This window comes from Tiliqua scincoides, chromosome 13 (assembly GCF_035046505.1).
Source record: "Tiliqua scincoides isolate rTilSci1 chromosome 13, rTilSci1.hap2, whole genome shotgun sequence".
Taxonomy (NCBI): Eukaryota; Metazoa; Chordata; class Lepidosauria; order Squamata; family Scincidae; genus Tiliqua; species Tiliqua scincoides.
In genome coordinates this window covers 8,259,358-8,284,133 of record NC_089833.1, presented here as the reverse complement: position 1 = coordinate 8,284,133, position 24,776 = coordinate 8,259,358, and the positions used below count along the sequence as shown (strand labels likewise).

At 46.1% G+C, this 24,776-nt stretch overlaps 1 protein-coding gene and 2 pseudogenes across 1 annotated transcript in view; 1 reads left to right on the top strand and 2 right to left on the bottom strand.

Annotated features, from left to right (window-relative positions):
• The window catches only part of LOC136663868 (ankyrin repeat and fibronectin type-III domain-containing protein 1-like), a 473,183-nt gene that overhangs the window by 256,047 nt on the left and 192,360 nt on the right, over positions 1-24,776 (bottom strand). The gene's annotated exons all lie outside the window — the stretch shown is intronic.
• Positions 20,719-20,841, bottom strand: LOC136634178 (5S ribosomal RNA; annotated as a pseudogene).
• LOC136634052 (5S ribosomal RNA) lies at positions 24,025-24,139 on the top strand (annotated as a pseudogene).

Here is a 24,776-nt window from a genome sequence, read left to right as displayed (position 1 = left end):
AAAATAAGGGCAATAGTTGCTTTGTAGCAATCCTATATACTTACATGGGAGGATGTCCCATTGAACATAACGGCGCTAACTTCTGAGTAGACATGTATAGAATTATGCTATAGCTGAACTAGCACTTGCTTCTGGCTACCCATTAACTGCCTATTTACTGTACTGGACATTCAGCAGATTGTCTGTATCTAATCATTTCCAATGCTATCTGCATGTGATGTGAACTGTCTCGTTTTAATGAGCAACATCCCATTTTAAACACAAGAATTCTGTGACCTGAGCCACTTATCCAGTGAAATTGCACTCGATGGTAAAATACTGTTACCTATCTCTAGAAGCCAGCACTGCTTGATTAAAAAAAATGTCTGCAGGAGTACAGAACATAAGAACAGCCCCACTGGATCAGGCTATAGGCCCATCTAGTCCAGCTTCCTGTATCTCACAGCAGCCCACCAAATGCCAGGGAGCACACCAGATAACAAGAAGACCTGCAAGGCCTCCTGGGAATTGTAGTTAAGAACATAAGAACAGCCCCACTGGATCAGGCCAAAGGCCCATCTAGTCCAGCTTCCTGTATCTCACAGCGGCCCACCAAATTGCCCCAGGGAGCACACCAGATAACAAGAGACCTCATCCTGGTGCCCTCCCTTGCATCTGGCATTCTGACATAGCCCATTTCTACAATCAGGAGGTTGCGCATACACATCATGGCTTGTACCCTGTAATGGATTTTTCCTCCAGAAACTTGTCCAATCCCCTTTTAAAGGCGTCCAGGCCAGATGCCGTCACCACATCCTGTGGCAAGGAGTTCCACAGACCGACCACATGCTGATACAGCTCATACAGACAGGGCAGACATACCACACGCTCATACAGACCAGAGCAGTGACCTGCTGGTATCCTGTCATTTCCATTTGTCGCTGGGATACTGGGATGAAGCAATTGCACCAGTTTCACCACTGGAGTTTCAGGTCCGCATACCAGCTGAAAGTTCACAATGAGAAAGACTGAAATAACAAATGATGAAGTTACTGCGCACAGTTTAGCCATCACTAAGTTAATGGTAAACGAAGCGGGAGGGGGGAAGGCTATCACAGGATATTCTGAATGTGGGATTACCAACATGCAGGTGGAACTACTCAAAAGACCCCAGAAGTCGCTTCACAAGACCTGGGACAGGAACACAGGAAGCTGCTTTCTGCTGAGTCAGACCATTGGTCAGACCATTGGTCAGCAATGTCAACACTGACTGGCAGTAGTTCTGCAGGGTTTCAGACAGAGGTTCTGTTCCAGTCCTATCTGCAGATGCTGCCAGGGTTGAACCTGGGCCATCTACATGCCAAGCAGTTGCTACACAGTGACATTTTCTGAAGTACAACCATATTCTTAAATAGTCTTCATAGGTTCATTCAACTGAGAGGGAAATATGGAAACAGGAAGTGCAGGAGAAAAGTAAAACACAGTTGTGTTCTCAAGTTATAAGACACATAAGCAAACTCTCCACAGAAGAGGCAATTAACACAGAAGTATACCTAAGCCAAAAGTGCCATGGGACTTATTACCTACTTATGTACATCTTTGTTCCTACTTTTTGTATGCATTTATGCAGTACGGTACCATAACTCATGAAGGAGACTCCAGACCAGCCATTAGAGCTACTTCTTCAATTACCCAGCAGATTCTTTGGTGAAATATATTACTCCCAAATCCATCTGATGCAGCCCTAGCCCAAACACAGATTACCTTATGTTTACAGAACATCATGAAAGATTCCAGATCAACGGCTACATGAAAAGCCCAGCAACCTCTTACAAGCAAAGTGGAATTTGCATTTAAGTGGTCAGCAAAACAATTCAATGGCTTAAGATGGAAAGTCAAGGAAATTCAATGGCTTAAGATGGAAAGTCAAGGACCTCAGCCAGTTGGCTTTGCCAACGGAACGGAGAAAGGCAGTTCAGATGCAATCTTTTCAGGCAATATCCTAATATCCAAGGGTGCAGCCAGGAGGAGGGGGGAATGCAGCACTCGGATTTTGTCTACAGCAGGAGTGGTGACATCATCAGCAGAAACACTCAGGGACTGCATTTGAAGCTTTTCCAAAGGACTTGAGCAGAGAAGAAGCACCAGGCTCCGTAGAAGGCAAACTGAGCAATTTTCCTAGGGGCACATGTTAATGTTATCATTCCCAAGGACTACCAGAGAGAGAGAGAGAGAGAGAGAGAGAGAGAGAGAATGTGGCTCATATTTCATTAAAGTAACAATGCTATGCAAACTGACCTGGGAGATGTCCTATTAAACAAGTGGGACTTCTGAGCAAACACCCATAGACTAGCCCTCTATATATTGTTTTTATGTAGTAGTAGGTAAGCTTCAGTCTCGAAAGACTCTGGTATCGCGCTCTGAATGGTGGATCTGGAACAGCGTCTAGTGTGTCTGAAAAGGCCGATTCGGGAGTGACAATCCCTTCCACGCCGGGAGCAAGTGCAGTCTGTCCCTGGTCCGTCTCCCTGGCTATGGGCCTTCCTTCTTTGCCTCTTTGCCTCAGACTGTTGGCCAAGTGTCTCTTCAAACTGGGAAAGGCCATGCTGCACAGCCTGCCTCCAAGCGGACCGCTCAGAGGCCAGGGTTTCCCACCTGTTGAGGTTCACTCCTAAGGCCTTCAGATCCCTCTTGCAGATGTCCTTGTATCGCAGCTGTGGTCTACCTGTAGGGCGCTTTCCTTGCATGAGTTCTCCATAGAGGAGATCCTTTGGGATCCGGCCATCATCCATTCTCACAACATGACCGAGCCAACGCAGGCGTCTCTGTTTCAGCAGTGCATACATACTAGGGATTCCAACTCGTTCCAGGACTGTGTTGTTTGGAACTTTGTCCTGCCAGGTGATGCTGAGGATGTGTCGGAGGCATTGTTTTTTTTTTTATGAAATACAAATACAGTCCTCCTATGAAGTGAATTCTCACTCTGGGAGAATGGAGGGGGGGTGCCCCAACTAAGACAGAGCTTGCCACCTGCAAATTTTAGAACAACCTGTGTTAACACAAAAAAATTAATATTCAAGAGGCCACTAGAAACCTTCTGTGAGGTGTTTTTCAAGGCGCTGTCTTGCATATCCTTCCAAGTGAATTGTCCATACCCCATAACTTGCTACAAGCATATTTTACTTAGTTCCCTATATAGATTTCCTTCTCCCCCCCCCATTATCAAATCAGTGGGGTGCTGTGGTTGCCCCCAGTCAGCACCAGTGTCCTGCCTCATTGAAAACCGTCTCCTACAGTGCCATTTCAAATAGGGCACAATTTTCCGGGAACATATTCCCTGCGCTAATGGAGGCGCTGCTGTGCTAAACGTGCAACACGTATCACATCTAGTCTGGTCCTACCTCTCCAATAAATATGTGCCCAGGGAACAGGGCATAGTACAGTTGTACAGCCCTGCTATGGGTGATAGAGTTTGAAATGCTCTACATTTTGTTCTGTATGAGCAGAAGGAAGGATATCACATGAGCATTTCGGAAAGTAAATTCCACAAGGCCACATACAACACAACCACCAGTGTTCCACTGAAACAAGATCCTCCACGCATCTGAATACGTTTGGGAACTGTATTGATACGGCCACGCCAAAGCCCGAGGACACCTGCTCCACGGACCTTCACAATAGTTTGGTTTTGCTGTATTCCAAACTATATAAATCAAATGTGCTTTATTTTAGTTTAAAAAAAAACACAAAACCTTAAACGTTGCAAACCAACAGGAAGAGAGAGAGAGAGAGAGATGGAACATTGGGTCAGAGCCTCACAAACTGGCCTGGGTAGGTTTTGAATCTGACACCACCAGCAGCTCCCTAACTCTCTCCCCCCTCTCTGGTGTCATGCCACATGCTGAGAATGTTTTTGCTTAACTGAGGACATATCATCTTCAGAGGAACACGGCCTGGATAACTAGTCTCTCGGCAAGACTGGGAGACGGAAGTCTGCAATCCGTGCCAAGCCTTCCAGCAGCCAGCCCAAGGACGCTCTGATGCCTCTGAAAGAAAATGCCCCGCGTAAGGCTTCAAAACCTAAGCACCTCTCCTTGTTAAAGGGAAAGTTCATCAGATGCTCACTCAATGTCTCATCTCAGGAGGGGCCACCTCCATGTATGAACCATTCAAGTCAAGACATCCCCCCCCCCCCCGCTTCCAGGCTGGTATCCTCAGAACGTACCCTATTACTACATCTGTGTTGTTATCAGCAATCAGTTTCTGAAATGCCAGCTACCACAAAACGACAGAGGAACAGAGGACACAGCCTCTTCTTTTTAAACTCTTACCAGCTGCAAAATTGCTGGGGCCTTTTTTTAAGTTCTTGAAGGCAGAGAGGTACAGAGTGACCAGATACAACAGATAGAGCACCTATTACTTGTACACAAGAGGGCATTTTAGCTTTCTAAACACTTCCATGTTGAGCTGCTCCTGCCAGAATTTCTTCTTCTATACAATGGTTAAGGGTATATGCACTCTGTCCTCCATGGTACCGGGTCACCTTGCAGAGGTACAAAGATGCAGATTGGGGGGGGGGAGAGGAGAGGTATGAAAGAAGAGCATGGAGAAAAGCTATACCACAATGTAACAAATCACTCAAGTTTCAGCCATTTCTGCCCAACACTGCATATAGGCAACCAAATGCATACACCTGTGGGCAGGGCAAAAATGGGTTAAAGAGAGCCCTAACCGAGAAAGCAGGATGAGAGAGAGAGAGAGAGAGAGAGAGAGAGAGAGAGAGAGAAGTAGAAGAGACTAAATACTCAGTGGATTAATTATTCAATTTTTTTCAGTCAAGGCATTTCTTAATATATTATTATTATCAGGGATGGGAACTCGAGTCCGAGTCGCTAAAACACACGTTTACGTGACTCGTGTGTGACTCGAGTCACGTATCTCTATGACTCGGGACTTAACTTGAGTTTGGGGCCACTGACTTGGAAACGAGTCCCCATAAGTGCAGAATCAAGTCTGTCTGTGTCCGATCGTTTACTTCTTTGTGGTTTCAGCATCACGTGAAAGACCTCGCGCGGCGATCTGGAGGTCAGCATTGACTGCTGCAAGCAGTAAGGTAGGTTAGTTCCAGCCAGCATGCAGAGCTGGGGGGGTAAGAGGTGGAGGAAGGTTTAAGGTTTTTGTTTTGGGTAGCTGGTCGAGCACAAGTTGGGGGGGGAGAAGGAATGTGGGTCCTGTCAGTTCACAGGGGAGGAAGCAGGGAGTGGCCTCTCTTGTCTATCCCTGAAGGAATGAATGATCCATTGAATGAAGGATGGGTCATCTGATATTTTTTCTCTGAATGAGGGAGGGGGTTGGTTGGCCAAAGGAAAAGTGGCTTTCAAAAGCCCAAGGAGGGAGGAGAAGGAGGCAGGGGGAGGTAGTTCCTAGAGTGACTGAAAACAGGATGCCTGGCTGATTTCGTTCACATTCCCATGCTCGCTCTCTTACTGTGTGACACATGTATCAAAAAGATTCATGACTCAAGTCGCGAGTCAGTAAAGGGCTCAAGACAAGTCCCGATGACCACCCATTATGACCTGTGTACGAGTCAGGTCAAAGGGGACAGAGACTCAGGTCTGGACTCAAGTCCAAGGGAGGTGCCTTCAGCACATCCCTGAGAATATCTATAATATAGGTATCGTTTTTCAACATGGACAGAAAACTGCAGGTCATAGATACTTTGGTTTCTTATATACAGTTAAAAAATTAAAACTGCACCTTACAAAACATCGATCAGACATGCAGCTTTAATCCAAGCTGCAGTGTTTTGCATCATAAAAAGCCAGTCAGTATGCAGAAAAGTCAACATCTCTTCCCTATGAAATTCAAATCTTCCCTTTGCCATTAATCCACTCTCTGGCCTTTTCATCAAAATTGTGGGGAATGATGATGACTGATTGCTAAAGAAACCGCACGATTAGTAAAACAAACAAAGAAGCAAAAACAATTGAACTGCTTCAGTGAAAGGGCTCAGCTTGCAAAGAATTAATAGGTCTCCTTCTCTGGCCAGGGCATTCTAGCCTGCAACAAAACTGCACATGCTCACCTCATGCGCTAAAAAATCTTAATGGTGTGCAGCCTCCTCTAGAAAAAGCAAGCATACCCTTGTTTCAGGGCACTGCTCTGCAAAACTGCAGGAGCCAGGGCAGCCAAACTACAATATGACCCTTTCAGGGAGAATACAAATAAAGTTTATTATTATTATTATTATTATTATTATTATTATTATTATTATTATTATTATGTGTTCCTAGGAGGAAAGGCTGAGGCTTCTCCAAGAAACATGACTTTCCACTTCCACTGCGCAAGCTTTAAACACCCGCAGAAGTGCATTAAGGTACTTCTTTACTTGAGAAAAGCACATTAAAGTTTATCAAACAGGCTCACATCACCCACTATCTTGCTCACTGACGTGACATCAGGTTCCTAAAAATAAGTTTCTTAGGCACCAGGCCAGTGCAACATTTGGGGGGGGGTTGCTTCTCCTTCCGCCAGTTCCTTTGCAAGGCATCACTTTTGCAAGTCTCTCTTCTGCCACCAGAGATGGCCACTGTCCTCAGGAATTGCCCTGCTTCTCCCTGCAGTAAGGGAGAGGTTCCTTCAGACGCTGATTCCCCCTGATCTCTCTTTCATTCTGTGGTTGCTGAGGGGCCAGGCAGCTGGGTAGAACCATGTCTTGCCCACTGGTACACTGGAAGCCAACTCTGCTTCAGTCATGGTCAAGTCACCCAGTGTCATTTTACACAGTCACCAGGGCCACTAGTGACATTCATACCACTGGCTGAGAAGTACTGCACTGGAGCCCCCATATTTTCTCTTCTCTGACTCACCACCTGGATTGCTCATGATCTGCAAATTTTGCACAAATTGGTGCTTCACCATCTCAAACAAAACTGTTCCACACAACAGAAGTGAAACTGACCACTTCTGCACCAAGTCTAAGAAAGAGGCCCACAAGCAAGCTGCCAACGTGGGTTTTGCAGGAGATCTGCAGCACGGAAAGACACCAAGCTCACCAAATTCCACCCTCCCCCCACAACCAAGAGGTTGACTTTGGCAAAGCTTCTGTACCAGCATCTATACCTTGTGGCTATTCACGATCTTGTCCCCACAAAGCCCAAAGAAAAAGAGATCTTTTCCCAACAGAACAAATTGCAAAATGGCAATAAGGCCTCTCTCTTCACCTCCTTTTTCCCTTAAGAAAAATGAGCTCCTTCCGTGACTTGCATATTTTTAAAAAGAGATACTTTCAGGGGGGGGGGGGGAGGTGCCTTAAAAAAATTTCTTAAACAAATGGTAGCACATCCCAGTGGGGCACACAATGGTAATGTTAGTCCCACTTTGGTCTGGGGTCGGGGGGGGGGGGAGAACCATTCATTCAATGGCTAAATAAATTCAATTTGCTAATTAAGGAGAGGGGTAGTGGAAAAAGGCTATAAGGAGGGTGGACTTATTCATTTCCCTCCAATTAACATTCCATTGGCACAGCACCACTTTCTAGGAACAATAATCTTTGCCAAGGGTTGTGTGTGTGTGTGGGGGGGGGAGGGTATTAAAGAATGAGATGAGCCATTAAAAAGAATCACATCCATTCCATTCCAGAGCAAAAGATTATTTATTACGGAAGCTACGAAACAAAACTAAGAATAAATTGGCAGGCTGCAAAGCAAGCACGTTCAGCGTCAAGCCCCTTAGAATCTTGACCTGACTTTGTAAACTATTCAGATTACTTGTGAATTCAAACAAACAATTCAAACAGAAGGAAATGGTTTGCTTCCCCCTTCTCATTCCCCACTTTCTGATTTCTGGTATTTTAAGGTCTTCAATTTGCGATGAGATTCAGATTTTTTGACAAGAATCATGGCGGGTCGAAGGGAGGGATATTTGAACACCACTGTACTGACACACACCAACACCGTGGGATTTCAGCTTGCATCTGCAATACCATGAACTACAGGGGCTAAAATGTAATCTGCAAGGAAGACACACACACACACACAGAGAGAGAAAGAGAGAGAGAGAGAGAGAGAAGGTTGGGTGACTTACAAAACTGCAAGCAATTACTATACAGCACGTGAATTGGTCATCTCTCGGATAATGACACTTAGTGAGGAGATGATCTTTTTATGGTCTGTTGCTCTTGGGGAGGGAGACACAGCCAACTCCTCTGTAAGAGGGAAAATGGTGTAAGTATATTGTTGGGGATTCTCATGTAAGACTTCTTGGAAATTCCTGAGCCCTTTGTGGTCAAGAAGCTGTCACTCAAAAGGCAGCCAAATCATTCACTCCTTTCCCAGAAGGAATCCCCTCATTCTTGTCAATCATGTTGGACTTCACTTACAATATGATAGCGCATTTAGAAATTGCATGATGTTCTCACAGCTGTCAAGCAACAGCCTTTTCTGCTATGCTTAGAGGAACGTTCTCCCTAAGGTTGAATGGCAGGGAAGGTTCTCTTGGACTAAACCCAAATACTTTGCCACGTGGCTTATGCTATCTGAATTTGTTGACCACTGCCACAAATAAAGAAAGCCATCAAAAGGCAAAAACAGCAGGTTTGGAAGGTTGCAATCCTAACCACACTTTCCTGAGAGTAAGCCCCACTGAACAAAATAGGACTTGCCTCTGAGTAGACCTGGTTAGGCTTGTGCCCTTAATTATGTTGAATAAAAGACATCCTCCCTGCTACAGCCATTCAACTATTCCTTAAATTTTATGGCACAAAATGAAGCCAAGCTTTTGAAAAACAAAAACGCACCTTGTTGTATACCAAGAAAAAAGCATGTATGTATCGCACATTCCTCTTCCCCTAACTCTGCAGCCATCTGCACCCTATATGCTTGTGGAACTTTGGCAGGCACAGAGGGCAAGGAGGTTGTGGATGGAAGGTGCATTCCCACAAGCTTCTTTCTGCGCAGGTTCCTTAGAATTTAACAAATTATACAAAGCCCTGGTGTACCCCTGTGGGGGGAAAAGGCTGCAAATTAACTGCACATTGGACCAAGGCATGCCAGCAAAATTGGACTGCCTTTCTGAGTGAGATGGGACACCAGGGTCCTGGTTGACTAGGTCTGTGCTCCCCTTTCATTTCTTAGGTTGATGGGGGTCATGTCTCTTTCTCTTTTACCCAGAGATCATCTGGCTTTACTGTTGATAGTTTTGACTTGCTTCCAGGAAAAATTTGCTGGAAGATCAGAGAGGTGGTTTCTCCTCAAAGAGATTTAAGGGGCAACATATTTGTATCTAAGTGCTTAGTACTCTCCTCTCCAGCTCTCTCATTTTATAATAATAATAATAAAATAATACAGGTATTTATATACCACCTTTCATGGTCTTCAGACTTCTCCCCAGACTTTATTTCAAGGCGGTTTACACAGGCAGGCTATACTAAATCCCTATAGGGATTTTTACAATTGACAAAGGTTCGGTCTTTCAAGAACTACAACATTTCAGATGGATCCTTTTATGAACTGGTATCACATTCTGGCCTCCAGTTTCCTCCCACAGAAGCTGACAATCCAATTTTAGCACTAACTGTTGCTATTATTTATCTATATAGCAGCACTTTCATTTTTTGCTTTATCTGCTCTACCCATTCTTAAGTCTTTCCTCATCTCACTTTAGTCAGGTCACCCTTCTTTCCCAGCAAGGGGCCCAATTCAGTGATTCCATCCCATTCTAATTATGACGTCCTTCTGTTTTACCAGTTCCTCCATTGCCAGTCTTTCCTTCCCTTCTATTCCTTTCTTCCTTATCTCTTATCCTTGGATACAAACCCTTTCCCCCTCCTTTTCTGCTAAATATTTTCTTCTTCTTTTCTTTTCGCTTTGCTCGTCTTTTATGCAGCCACCCTGTTCCTTCTCTTCCTCCCAAAGCCTGTGCTGGAAGCAGGCCTTAACAGAGTCATAAGAACATAAGAACAGCCCCGCTGGATCAGGCCACAGGCCCATCTAGTCCAGCTTCCTGTATCTCACAGCGGCCCAACAAATGCCCCAGGGAGCACACCAGATAACAAGAGACCTGCAAGGCTCCCTGGGAATTAAGAACATAAGAACAGCCCCACTGGATCAGGCCAAAGGCCCATCTAGTCCAGCTTCCTGTATCTCACAGCAGCCCACCAAATGCCCCAGGGAGCACACCAGATAACAAGAGACCTCATTCTGGCGCCCTCCCTTGCATCTGGCATTCTGAGTCAGGGCTTTCCAGCAGGGCCTCTGAGAAGAATTTCATCAGGGGGTACAAAGTTTCTTTTGAGCCCCTTCTCAAAGGGGGAGGGGGGCAATGGGGCAGGCAGAAGGGGGGGCAAAATAGGGCAGGGGGAGGCTGCTGAATAGTCTTTGGAGCCCAGGTCTACCAGGCTTCTTGATGTGGAGCCCAAGTCTACCCAACCATGCAGCACTGGCAGCCAGATAAAGCAATATGGTAAACCAAACACACTCCTAAGTCTCTCCAAAATCTTTCAAATATAGAAAATCCATTGCAGAAAATTAGCATCACTGTCATTAGGCTCCCACTAGAATGGACAGTGTGCACCAAAATGGACTTGTGCAGCAGCTGTAGCCCTGCAGCTGGGTCCCTGAGCTCCTATACACTCCATGGTAAGCAGATCCACAAGCTAAAGAGCTACTGCAGGGCGGTTTCCTCCCAGATTTGACACTGCGTTAAGGAGGGTCATGGATACATTTCTGGGCCGGGTGTGTAAGGCTTGCAGCAGCAGCGGTATGTGTGTATGGCTTGCATATCTGTGGTTATGTCCCCAACATCACGTGCAGGCAGTGAGTTCAGGTGAGATAGGAAAAGCTAAAATCCCAGGAACTTTCTGGGCCCTCTCCTTTGACTCCTGGGCCCCCTTTCTGACCCTTGGCTTGAGTACAAATTACCTCCTTCAGCCCCCCTCTCCTAGGCCCTGCTTTCCAGTATATAACTCCAGAACGCTTTTTTCAGTGGCAGGGCTCAGTTCTGGAAGAATTCTACTTAGTTAAGGTTGCTTTCACAGATGCTTTTAACCTCTGCAGAGTGATAGATCAGTTAAAGGGTTGCTTTTTTTTTTTTTCTCCGCAGTGTGGAAAAATATAAACTAACTTAATGCTGAAAGAGCTTTGAGAAGTTGCCAGATTTTTTTTTTCCTTAGCAAAACATGAACAAGACCCTTTTTGCTGTCAAGCTGGGTGACACATGGCGTCAGACACTTTCCTGGTCCTCATTGGATACGTTCCACTTATTCTGTCTCTTCATCAGAGTCCCCTTTCAAGTTCCGTCCCCCAAACAATAATACTCGTCTCATCCTAATGTCATCTTTGATAGTTCGTTCAAACATCAGCATGTGCGTCTCCGTTGAGAACAGGCTAGCCCAGAGAGACTCAATCGCAAGTAATGCTATGATGGCATTTATCACTTTGACTGTCTTCGGCATCGAGCCATAATCACTCTGTTCTATATCTGTTTGTCTATCAACCTAAGAGCTTATATCCCGCTTTATAGCTCCAAGGGGCCTCCTCAAATGAAGGTCTAGCATCAACAACAGACACAACACAGACTTCACGTGGTGCCAGGATTATTTCCGCCCTTGTCACTAATCTGGTGTCCTTCTAAAGCAGACACCAGTCTACTCCTCTTCTACATCCAAAAAAGGAAACCACTCCTTTTCTTTGCAAGTGGGGCAGTGCTTCACCAGCTTCCTTTTGCTGGCTTCTCTCTGCTGCTCTACTACAAAATGACATAGCAAGGAGGAGGAACAAGTTAAGGCAGAAAGGGCAAGCTGGGGGTAAGGGGCTGCCTTCAGTGTCATTGTCAAAAGATTGCAGCAGAGGTGTTTGGGAGGAAACAGCATGCATGCCAATCGGGAATAGGAATGCCACCATCACGACCTCTCATCCGCTGCCTCTCTTTCAGGCTCGATGGAGAGGATCCTGGGAGCAGACCTCCCTGCCCTACCCAACACATGGCCAGTTTAGAAACAGCAGGCAGAGAAGAAGATAGAATGGGGGTTGGGGCATGGGGGGGGAGCAGAATTTGAGCCCTGTTGCTGCTTAAGTCCAGTCTGACTGCTGATGAGTGAAGCAGCCATTGTCCCTAAGTTATTTCCTACCCATCTAATAGCCAGGCTTCTATCTGCTAAGTCTCTGGGACTAATAATAATACAGGTATTTCTATACTGCCTTTCTTGGTCCTCAGATTTCTCCTTAGACTTTATTCAAGGCAGTTTACATAGGCAGGCAATTTAAATCCCTGTAGGGATTTTTACAATTTGAAAGAAGGTTTCTGTCTTTCAAGAAACCACAACATTCAGATGTTTCTTTCTTGATCTGGTCACACATTCTGGCCTCCATCCTCCCACGCCAGATGGAATAGCTGGGCTCAGCTTGTCAGCTGCTTCAAGGTCTCGCCATTCACGGTGCCGGTGGCCTCGAACCGGCGACCTTCGGATGTTATCTTCAGGCAAATGGAGGCTCTACCCTCTAGACCAGACCTCCTGCCCATCTTGGAACTGGCAGAGATGAGCAATTTTTTCAGTACACAAGATCAGAAACACATCATGAGCTGGAGAGCCACAACTGGTTTGCTTATTTGGTAGCATGCACTTAAAAGTCTGCACGTTCATGTAAATTATGTTATTTGATACATTTATATCCCACTTGGAACTAACATTAATAAGAATATTTATATACTGCTTCTCAGAGTATTCAATCTCTCTCTCTCTCTCTCTCTCTCTCTCTCTCTCTCTCTCTCTCACGCACACACAAATCCAAAGCTCATCTAAAACTATAGAACTAGTTAAACAAAACCCAAAAGGTTTTATGAGTCTGGTTAATGACAATACAGCCCAACCACAAACACACTATACTTATTTTACACTATTAGTTTCAACTGAGAGGAATGTGTAACATGAACTTGTATTTGGGGGTGGGAGTTTTGCAAATAGCAAGGGGGGGGCAGAGACAGCCAAACAGAAATGGGGGCAACATCCTAAAGTTTCCCATCCTGACCACAGTTTCACACACCCCCTTTCACTCCCCCTAGCTTGCTATTTACAAAAACACAGTCCCCAAACAAAAGGTCATGCAAGGTCTTGGCACCCCTGGCTTTTCCATTAGTTTTCAATAGAAGGCATTTCTCTCAATTAAAATAGCAGGGGGTGGGTAGAAAGATGCAATCAGGATCAGAACCTAATCACAACGGGATCACAACTCTGACCCTTCAAAATCCTAAAGCTCCCCTACCCCTGTAATGGTCTCCCCCTCTGCCACCAGTGCCCTATTGACACAAAAAAGCTCAGGGTCACACTGTATGGTCCAGGTAATGTCTGGTTTGACCTTTATTTCCCACCCACCCCCCTGAAATATTTAAAACAACATCTCAGCCCTGAGAAACAATTGTTCAACATGGCTATAAAGATAACGAACTTGGACATCCCCTCAACTCTTTCCCCCTCATTCTGGCACTTGTTTTGCATTTTCAACATTCCCTCTGCAACCGCACAGACTAGAAAATAAACTTTATTGGGTTTTTTTTTCACTTTGTTTTTATTTATTTGCTCTAAGAGGCTGGAATTTATGGCCCACAGACCATACAAAATGCCGCAAGGGATGCTCAAGACCAGACAGCAGCATCCAACCAACTTTATCTGTGGGGAGGGAAGGGGGAAGACGAAGGAGGGAGCTGTGACAATCAACATCTGAAGCTTGAAATCAAAGCATGTCTGGTGGTTCTCTCTCTCCTCTCTCTCACATTCAAGCTGGAACAGTAACTACTATTGCTCTTGACAGCGACAGTGCCCTAATAAAGAAGGTTTGAAACCCGGTGTAGAGTTTGCTCTCTCTAGTGAGATAAAGGATGCATGAACACAAAACCTCAATTTCACAAGAAGCAGAGGGCGGGCAGCAGGAATGGGTTGGAGGAGGCAGAGAGAGAGAGAGAGAGAGAGAGAGAGAATGAAATGAAGGCATAAGTACTGTTTATTGCTCAGCCTCGCGCATGGAATAAGGATGGTGCTCGGGGGCCCTCTTGCAGTGCAGGACGGATACTACAGCCACAAGGTTGAAAGGAGGAAAAACCTTGACAAAGCTGCTGAATGGAAAGTTAATTTTTGGCCTAGACGACTTTGCTTTCAGCTGACCTTGTTACTGAGAACCATGCACCATAAAACCTGCACATGCCACACGGCAAGATGGTGCTCAGAACACCAGAGCCGGGTAGGAGGCCAGCACCTGAGGCAGAAAGGGCCTGCCTTCGGTGACCCCACACAAAACGCTTCTTGAGCTTCTAAACATTACAGTGCTGGCGTGAACAAGGTCACCTGGAAGCCATGCTCGCGCCACTGTGACACCGTAGGTGGGGGTTGTGCCACGGTGGCCTTGGACCACCGATACAAAGAGATGCACATTGGCTGGTCGTAGCCTCTGGTTGCTCCATTCATTTCGATATCCGATCCCGTCTGATCGCAGAAGCTAAGCAGAGTCAGGCCTGGTTAGTACTTGGATGCGAGACTGCCAGGCAATACCAGGTACTGTAGGCTTATACCATAGTCTTTCCATGCCCGATCTCGTCTGATCTCGGAAGCTAAGCAGGGTCAGGCCTGGTTAGTACTTGGATGGGAGACCGCCTGGGAATACCAGGTACTGTAAGCTTATTATACCATAGTCTTTCGAGACTGAAGGTTGCCAACCATTTTGTTAGCATTTTGTTAGCATAAACAACCTAGGGTTGTTAAAAATTGTCCTGTTTTATGATGTCGCTTCCAGTCATGACATCACTTCTGGTGGGTCCTGACAGATTCTCATTCTAAAAAGTGTTTACCCCTGCTAACTGGGTAAGAGGCACTTTTTCAAGTGGGTGCTCCTTTTCTTAGCAGGGGGAGAGTAACTGGCCCACCTCACCCCAGCACTGTCTGTTCTAGTGGCTGTCTGCTGGTATTCCTTTGCATCTTTTTAGATTGTGAGCCCTTTTGGGACAGGGAGCCATTTAGTTATTTGATTTTTCTCTGTAAACCGCTTTGTGAACTTTTAGTTGAAAAGCGGTATATAAATACTGTTAATAATAATAATAATAATAATAATAATAATAATAATAATAATAATAATAATAATAATAATAAGTGGGTCGTGGTGCTAAAAGTTTAAGAACCACTGATCTACTGTATATATTATATTTTGGGTATAAATGTGGCCAAGCATTTCTGCTGTTTTGTATCTTATAAGTTTGTGTTTGTGGCTTATGCCAATAAAGGATGACTGACTGACTGACTGACTGACTGTAAAATAGCCTCCACAGAGATCGCTCCTGCCTCCTTCCCCAACCACACCAGTGAAGGCAATCTTAAAGAGAACTAAGGAAAAGAGATTTAAAAAAAACAAAACAAAAGGGATGAAATTCATGCAGCCAAAGTAGCATGATTTACTGGGATCTCTGGTATCCCCTTCATGAGAAAAGGCATGTTCCTTTAGTGAGTTGCAGTGCTCAAACACAGAGGCCTGGCCTTTTACAGCTGGAACATGGGTCTCTGACGCTTTGGCTACAAAGTGCGTGTCAGTCTACCTACCTTCACCTCTCCAACAAAAGCAAGCAAAAACGCCATAACCTCACACAGTAATTTCATTCCCTTGCTGAGTGTGGAATCACTACCCAGAGGAAGGAATAACCTCCTCCACCACCGTTATGACATGTGTTATCACACCGTCTCATATTAAAAAATCTAGGACGTGTTCCCTGCCCTAAACTGGTATAGAGCATCGGCATCAATGGCCGCTGGCTCATTCAGAGCATTGGGTGCCTTTTTCCAGTGCTCTGAGCGCAACAGAGATGGCACACAGTTCGCTGTGCTTGCATGAGGCTCTCTAACAGAAGGAAAATATATGGGCAAGGCAGCATTTTCTGAAAGGAAAATAAATTCCCCCTCATCTGCTCTCAGCTTGCTGTGAAATATCACAGTGTTTCAAGGTACTGCTTGAACCAGCATGCCCTCTTGCTCCCCCAGGGAGTTATAAATTGGCCCACTATTCTTGATATTTGTCTTTGTCATTCACACCGGCAAACATTACATGGACTGCCAGTCCCACTTTGATCTGAGAGATAGACGGACATTGCTGCAGCCAAGGCAGCCTTCTTGGTAATTCGCTCCCCACTGCTGTCTCAGCCAGTCTGTCTCCTCTCCTCTTATCTTCATATCCTTGTCACAAGCTGCCTTCCCTGACATTTGAGCACTTCTGCTCTCCCTTTCCACCCTCATGGAACAGCCGCTACCCAATTCTTCGCTGCTCAGGCTCCAATCCCCCTGGCTGTCAAGGGCTCCACTTCTGCATCCATCACAAGAGCGGATGTACAGAGGGCAGGAGCATGTAAACAAGTGCCACCTAAAGCTAGTGCAGCTATGCTGGTGACAAGGAGGGAACCAGAGAGATTAAAAGTCCAGTGCAGAGTTGTGGCATTTCCATACAGCTCCCAGGGTTGGTAGGAAGAGGAAGTCTCCATCATTTTTCTGTTCTTACACACAAGACAATTTGACAAGTGCATAAGAACATAAGAAGAGCCCTGCTGGATCGGGCCAAAGGCCCATCTAGTCCAGCTTCCTGTATCTCACAGCGGCCCACCAAATGCCCAGGGAGCCCACAAGACAACAAGAGACCTGCATCCTGGTGCCCTCCTTTGTCAGCTGAACATAAGAACAGCCCCGCTGGATCAGGCCAAAGGCCCATCTAGTCCAGCTTCCTGTATCTCACAGCGGCCCACCAAATGCCCCAGGGAGCACATCAGATAACAAGAGACCTGCATCCGGGTGCCCTCCCTTGCATCTGGCATTCTGACATTGTGTCTAGTGTGAGTGACAGGGAGTAGTGTGCAGCAGTCTCAACGCACATATAATGTGTAAGCAGTATCAACTGGTAAAAGTCATTGAATCAGGACATATATATACTCTGGTTCTTTTATCACGAGCCCCAGAGTAAGAAAGGGAAACAAAGAATATAAATCAAAAATGAACCACCTGGGAAGAAAACAACAGGATATGGAACCATCCAATATCGGAAGGCAGAAATATATTCTGAGGCTCTGCAAAGTTCATGGCATTCATATTTCTAAGATGCGATTATTGAGCCAGATATCAATATATTCTCCAGACTGCGAACATTCATAGTAATTGGTGTATTTTCTTAACTCATGCACACCCCCAAAACCCACAACAAGGAATTTGGGCCACATCGTAGCAACTGTTACCCTGCATATGCTTGATCTCGTCTGATTTCAGAAGCTAAGCAGGGTCAGGCCTGGTTAGTACTTGGATGGGAGACCGCCTGGGAATACCGGGTGCTGTAGGCTGATACCATAATCTTTCCATGCCCGATCTCGTCTGATCTGGGAAGCTAAGCAGGGTCAGGCCTGGTTAGTACTTGGATGGGAGACCACCTGGGAATACTGGGTGCTGTAGGCTTATACCATAGTCTTTCGAGACTGAACGTCGCCAACCATGGCTTCCCACACAGCATCCCCCCCACCCACCCATGGTACACTCAGAATGAAGGAGGATTTGTCAGTGATTCAAATGCAATAGTTTTGAACATAGCACCGTCCTAAAGCGCATACTCTGAAAATGATGTGGGATAAACGAAGCGTCTTAAGCTAAAGAGACACGGCTGCACGATAAATCACAGCAGAACGGTTTTGCTGCAGAGGAACATGAAGCTGAGCTGTTGGGGCAGAAGCAACATCCAAGAGGTGAACTTAATTTCACAGGAAAGATGGAGCTCAACTCCACAGCACAGAGGAAGCTCTCTGGGGAGGAGCAAAAGTCAGCAGAGCCAATAAAAGATGATTATGCAGGGAAATATTTACATTCATGTACTTTATTTTTGTAAAAATAAATTGGGTTCTTCCCTTGCTTCATCCTCCCTCTCTTCCCTTTCCTCTGTTGTCCATCTCATGTCTACTTTCTAAATTGCAAGTCGCTGGGACAGACTTTCTCAAGTTCTTTCCAAAGTGCCATGCGGGTGGATATCGGTGAACAAATACTGTACACACACACACACAAAACTTTCAATTGTTGTTGCGACTGTGCTTTGGTTTCAAAAGGATTTACAACTCAAATCCTATCATGCTCACCTCAGTAACATTACAGTACCCTGGATGGAAGATGAACACCAAGGGATATCATTCTTCACTTTTATATCTTGCCCTTCTTCCAATGAGCTCCAGGGAGTGAACACGACCCTTCCCCCTCCTTTTTGGGACTGGTCCAAGGACAGCCAGTAAGCTTCATGCCCAAATAGAGATCAGAACCTGGGTCTTTCCAGATTTGCAGGAATTGGCCCCCCTTCTCACAACAGAAGCCGTTCTCCAGTTAGGGGACTATCCTATATACACTCATCTGGGAGTAAGTTCCATTGAGCTCACTGGCACTTACTTCTAAGGCAGTGGTTCTCAAACTCTTTGGGAGAGTTTGAGACCCACTAAGTTCTTGCGTGGGTGGGAGGGGAGAGGCAGCAGGGGTGGGGGAAGGCAGCAGCTTGATCCCCAGGATCATGCCGCTCAGGGGGGCTGCAGGGGCTTGGGTACATGTACCCAAGCCCCTGCAGCCTCCTGGGGGTGCGGGGAGCCCAGCGCGACCTGAAGCAGGGCTCCCCGCAGCAGTGAAAGTAGATGCGGAGCGATCGGTCCTGGGGATCACACCGCTACCTCCTCCCTGCCTCCAGGCTGCCCCCGCCCCTTATGGGGCAGGGCCCACAGGCTGGGGCGTTGCGACGCCCCAGTTTGAAAAGCCCTAAGGAGATACAAGATTGCGCTGTTACTCATATACCTTTCACTGCAAAAGCAATTTAAAAATAAATTTCAACCAAAATTTAAAGCCCAAATCCTAACCAACTTTCCAGCCCTGACATAGCTCTGCCAATGGGGCACATGCTGCATCCTGCAGTTGGGTGGCAATCATGGAGGCCTCCAAGAGGTAAGTGAATGTTTGTTCCCTTACCACAGAGCTGCATTGCCCTTACCTTGGTGCTGGAAAGTCGATTAGGGTTGCGCCCTAACTGACACAAGGTTCCCATATATTGAGGGACACCACAAATACGTGCTGGAATCCCTAGCATGTATGCACTGCTGAAACAGAGATGCCTGCATTGGCTCGGTCATGTCGTGAGAATGGATGATGGCCGGATCCCAAAGGATCTCCTCTATGGAGAACTCGTGCAAGGACAGCGCCCTACAGGACCACAGCTGCGATACAAGGACATCTGCAAGAGGGATCTGAAGGCCTTAGGAGTGGACCTCAACAGGTGGGAAACCCTGGCCTCTGAGCGGCCCACTTGGAGGCAGGCTGTGCAGCATGGCCTTTCCCAGTTTGAAGAGACACTTGGCCAGCAGTCTGAGGCTAAGAGACAAAGAAGGAAGGCCCATAGCCAGGGAGACAGACCAGGGACAGACTGCACTTGCTCCCGGTGTGGAAGGGATTGTCACTCCCGAATTGGCCTTTTCAGCCACACTAGACGCTGTTCCAGAACCACCTTTCAGAGCGCGATACCAGAGTCTTTCGAGACTGAAGGTTGCCAACCAACAAATACATCTTGTCCCCTGTGCAGTACAAAGTCTACCCTGTTACAACAAGGATTTAAGGTGTGAAAGGCACCACTTTTCCACAATTGCTCCTAACCAAATTGGTCACGCAACGCTAGAGCCATATAAAACAGCCCATCGATGTTGGGAGTCATCATTACCTTGAAAATGACCAGAGCCTTTGAGAAGTGGACTGCCACAGAGCCAATAAGAGACTTCCAAAACATCAGTAATAGCTTGGCAGACACAAAACCCAAACTCTGCCTCCTTCAATTCATCTGTATGCACACTCCATGTTATACCTGGGAAGCAAAGGAAAGAATGCACCTAAAAATAGTCCATTCTCAGTGCAGTCACTGGGTATCAGGTTGTTTTGTTTACAACATAAGCCAGTTAAACTTGAATATTTTGAAGGCACCGAAGCTTTATCAGTGCAAAGGGTTGTGAAGTGTACATCAGGAAAGCACACATGCTGTGAAAGGGCCAGCACACAAGCTGGCTGGATTGCAGGAAGCTTAGAAAGATAACACAGCATTAGCCACTGCAGCAAAACTCAGAATCCATATAACCTGTTGTGTGCTTTGCACATGGCGAGAGAAAGCGGCTGGGTACCTTTTTGTTCCTTTTTTCTGTTGGCTTTGGCAAACGTCTAATGATTACCAAAAATATTTCTCTCTGTATTTTCAGGCCGAAACAAGAGATTTCATTTGCTGAGTTTAACCGCAGGCGCTGCCTGAATTGGCTGCCTACCCACGATCAAGGGCAAGCCAAGTCTCTTTTGAACTGAGCTTATACATCAAAAACATTTTCATTTTAGAATCAAGCATGCGGATTTTAGTGTGGGGTTGAATCGCTTTCAAACAATTTAAATGGGGGCACAGCTCCCACCTTTAGCACACCTTGATGCACATGTGCAGATTTCAAAAAAAGAAAAAAAAGAAGAAGAAGCCATAAATTAGAATCATGATTCACTTATAGTTGGCAACCTTCAGTCTCGAAAGACTATGGTATAAGCCTACAGCACCCGGTATTCCCAGGTGGTCTCCCATCCAAGTACTAACCAGGCCTGAACCTGCTTAGCTTCCGAGAGCAGACAAGATCGGGAGATAGTGTTCAGTATAGGGAGATGGTTGGCAACCTTCAGTCTCGAAAGACTATGGTATGAGCCTACAGCACCCGGTATTCCCAGGCGGTCTCCCATCCAAGTACTCACCAGGCCTGACCCTGCTTAGCTTCCGAGATCAGACAAGATCGGGAGATAGTGTTCAGTATAGGGAGATGGTTGGCAACCTTCAGTCTCGAAAGACTATAGTATAAGCCTACAGCACCCGATATTCCCAGGTGGTCTCCCATCCAAGTACTAACCAGGCTTGACCCTGCTTAGCTTCTGAGATCAGAGAAGATCGGGAGATAGTGTTCAGTATAGGGAGACTATGGTATAAGCCTACAGCACTCGGTATTCCCAGGAGGTCTCCCATCCAAGTACTAACCAGGCCTGACCCTGCTTAGCTTCCAAGATCATGCAACAGATTTGGGTCCTTGTGCTTTTTTTTTTTTTTTACCCAGATGTTGGAGTGTGTCCTCTTGCCAGGTTGCTCCCTACTGCAGAGCATTCACTGGACTTTACTGGCATCTACTTGTAGGACTAAGTATACAATCCTAACCCCTTATGTCAGTGCTTTCCAGCACTGGCATAACAGTGCCATTGGGACATGTGCTGCATCCTGCAGTTGGGCGTCACTCACGGAGGCCTCCTCAAAGGGAATGTGTTCCCTTACCTCGGAGCTGCATTGCTGGAAAGCACTGACATAAGCGGTTAGGATTGCACCCTGAGATGGATAAGGGTCATGACTCAGTGGAAAGGCCCCTGCATTGCAGGAAGGGGCACTATGCAAAAAACCAAAAAAGTTTGCTCTGTACAGAAGCTAGATGTCTCCTCCAAGCCTAGCCACCAGTAAACAGCCATTCAATCCCCTGTATGACAATATTAAAGACAGTCAGTGGTACACTTCGCTCTTGCCCTTCTTGGCTCCTCAAAGCAGGAACAGAGAACAAGAAGCAACATTTGCTCTTTAGAACACTGGGGATCAAACCCTGACCAATTCAAAACAAAACCATCAGACTAGAGAGAATCAGAAAGAAAAATTCTGAAAGGAATCCGACTCCATACCATTCAGTGCTCAGGAGACAAAATTACACCTCCTTGTTCTTGATTTCCATTAAACTGATTTCCATTAAACAGAACTTAATTCTAAAAGTTAATCTGGAACAGCAAAATAATTAAACCATTAGCTACTTCATATTCTTAAAAAAGTGTTGTTGTTTCTTTAAAAAGGAGACATTTAGAATCCAGTATAATCCAGTGTGTCTACTCAGAAGTAAGCCCAATTGAATTTAATGAAACTTATTGCCATAAGTTTCTTATTGCCATAACTTATTGGGGCTGTTCTTATGTTCTTATGTTCTTATGCCATGTAAGTACATATAGGATCTCAGCCTTAAAAAATTTCAATGAATGCAGGAAGGATTAGGGTTCATTCATCGTTTAAAATGATGAATACCAGTGAAACTTTCATAACAACTATGGGACTGTTTATATATTCAGTTGCTTAAGAGGTTATTGTCTTTGAACCTCAGGCATCAAGCAAGCAAGCTGGAACTGCAGAAACCCATTGTAGAACTGCCAAGTTTTTACTGCTCATTTAAGAGAAGGGTTTACTACCCAGTTGAGAAACAATAGACAGACATTCCAATTTGTGGACATGCTTCTATATGCTCCCCCTGCTGCTCCCTGGATTTGAAAAGAGGGAAATGGAGCAGAAGAGTAGAGAAAAGGGCTAGAGTGCCTGAGACACTCTAGCCCACCAACTCTTCTCCACACTTCCAATTCAGCTTCGTTCCTTTCTTCCTTTTTGAATTGAGAAAGTGAGAGGAAGAGGATGAACAGCAGATGGAGACAAGTCTCCCGTCTGACATCTGAGGCAACTGCTTCAGTTTGGCCCTATGGATGGGCCAGGCCACTACATCCATATCTGACTTTAGGATAAAGCTGTGGGTTAATGGGAAGCCTGGCATGGTCCCACTCTGAAAACAGCAGACAGAAATATTACCATCATTGTTGACTGAAAAAAAAAAAAAAGTATCATGAGCTATCTACAGGCTCAAACCTATCAACTGTGCACAATGATTGTATGGCATCTACACTCCTAAATTCCATGCAATTTAAATTTATTGTATTGGCAACCTTCAGTCTCGAAAGACTATGGTATCGCGCTCTGAAAGGTGGTTCTGGCACAGCGTCTAGTGTGGCTGAAAAGGCTGATTCGGGAGTGACAGTCCCTTCCACACCGGGAGCAAGTGCAGTCTGTCCCTGGTCCGTCTCCCTGGCTATGGGCCTTCCTTCTTTGCCTCTTTGCCTCAGACTGTTGGCCAAGTGTCTCTTCAAACTGGGAAAGGCCATGCTGCACAGCCTGCCTCCAAGCGGGCCGCTCAGAGGCCAGGGTTTCCCACTTGTTGAGGTCCACTCCTAAGGCCTCCAGATTCCTCTTGCAGATGTATCGCAGCTGTGGTCTACCTGTAGAGTGCTTTCCTTGCACGAGTTCTCCATAGAGGAGATCCTTTGGGATTCGGCCATCATCCATTCTCACGACATGACCGAGCCAACGCAGGTGTCTCTGTTTCAGCAGTGCATACATGCTAGGGATTCCAGCACGTTCCAGGACTGTGTTGTTAGGAACTTTGTCCTGCCAGGTACCAAGATCCAGGTCTACAGAGCTTGCGTCCTGAGTACACTTCTGTACTGCAGCGAGTCATGGAATCTCCGCTCACAACAGGAGAGGAAACTGAATGCTTTCCAATTTAAATTATGCTCCTAAATAAAACATGCAATATACAGTAAATCGCAACTTCATTTCCTGAATTGCATGCACCAACATCTATGCAGATTGGGTGTACGTGCATTGGGCTGCGGGGATGGAACTGCAGCTAGGATACCATTTCTGTAACACCATAAACAATAACGGATGGCCAGTTGCTAGACCTGGTGGGCAGCAGGCCTCATTCGCTGCATTTTAAACTAATTGTGAGCCGCCTTGAGAATCTCCCGTAATGAGGTAGCCAGGAAGTTAAAATCTAATTGAGGAGCTTGAATCATCTAATAAGGGCCGGTGGGCCTCCACAAATACCTCAAGGTGTGAATGCTAACCACCCTTCTGTCTATGCTTGGCATAAGGCAAATGTTTCTTGCCTGTATTATTTTAATAAAATATTTCCACGTAACGTTAACTGGGAACCGTATGCAGGCCACTGCAGTGGTCTGTGCTGATGCGGTTACAGCGTATTAAAATGTCTGGGTTCAGGGCTGCTTTTTGCAACCCCAATGCCTGATCTTGTCTGATCTCGGAAGCTAAGCGGAGTCAGGCCTGGTTAGTACTTGGATGGGAGACCGCCTGGGAATACCGGGTGCTGTAGGCTTATACCATAGTCTTTCCATGCCTGATCTCGTCTGATCTCAGAAGCTAAGCAGGGTCAGGCCTGGTTAGTACTTGGATGGGAGACCGCCTGGGAATACCGGGTGCTGTAGGCTTATACCAGAGTCTTTCGAGACTGAAGGTTGCCAACCAATTTGCCTAACCATTGGCTTAAGGTAATTAGCTCCCATGCCTAATATCAGATGCATGCACTGAGGCAAGCTGCCCCACACCTGTCTTTTCACTAGTCAGCAGATCCCCAGAGTTCCCAGAAGGAAGAGAAATGACAAATGAATCCCAGACAGACTTGAGAAAGCCTTGTCATCATTATAAGGCTTGAGATAGCTTGCTGTAGTCACGGAAAAACAAAAGCAGAAATATTTGGGGGTGATTTCTTGCACCAAAAAGTAAAATCAGGTTTTCACAAGTGAAAATAGATTAAGAAATGAGTCAAGGGGAGGACAGGTCCAGCATTCAAGATAAGATCCCACAACAGAAAAGTCAGTCTCCACTTGTACAAGCAGGGCTTTTTTTTCGAATGGAACGCGGGGGGACGGAGTTCCGGCACCTTTTTGCAGGGGCCCCTCCCCTTTGGAGGCATTCCAGGAGGGGGGGAACAAAATAGAGGCATTCGCTGGGTGGGTGCTGGGGGGTGCAGGGTGCGTGGGCGCCTGGCCCCTGCCTGACCGCAGAAGGACCCCCTCCTGCCCCCATCTCCAAGCTCTCGCCTGAGCCCAGCCCGCCTCCCCTCCC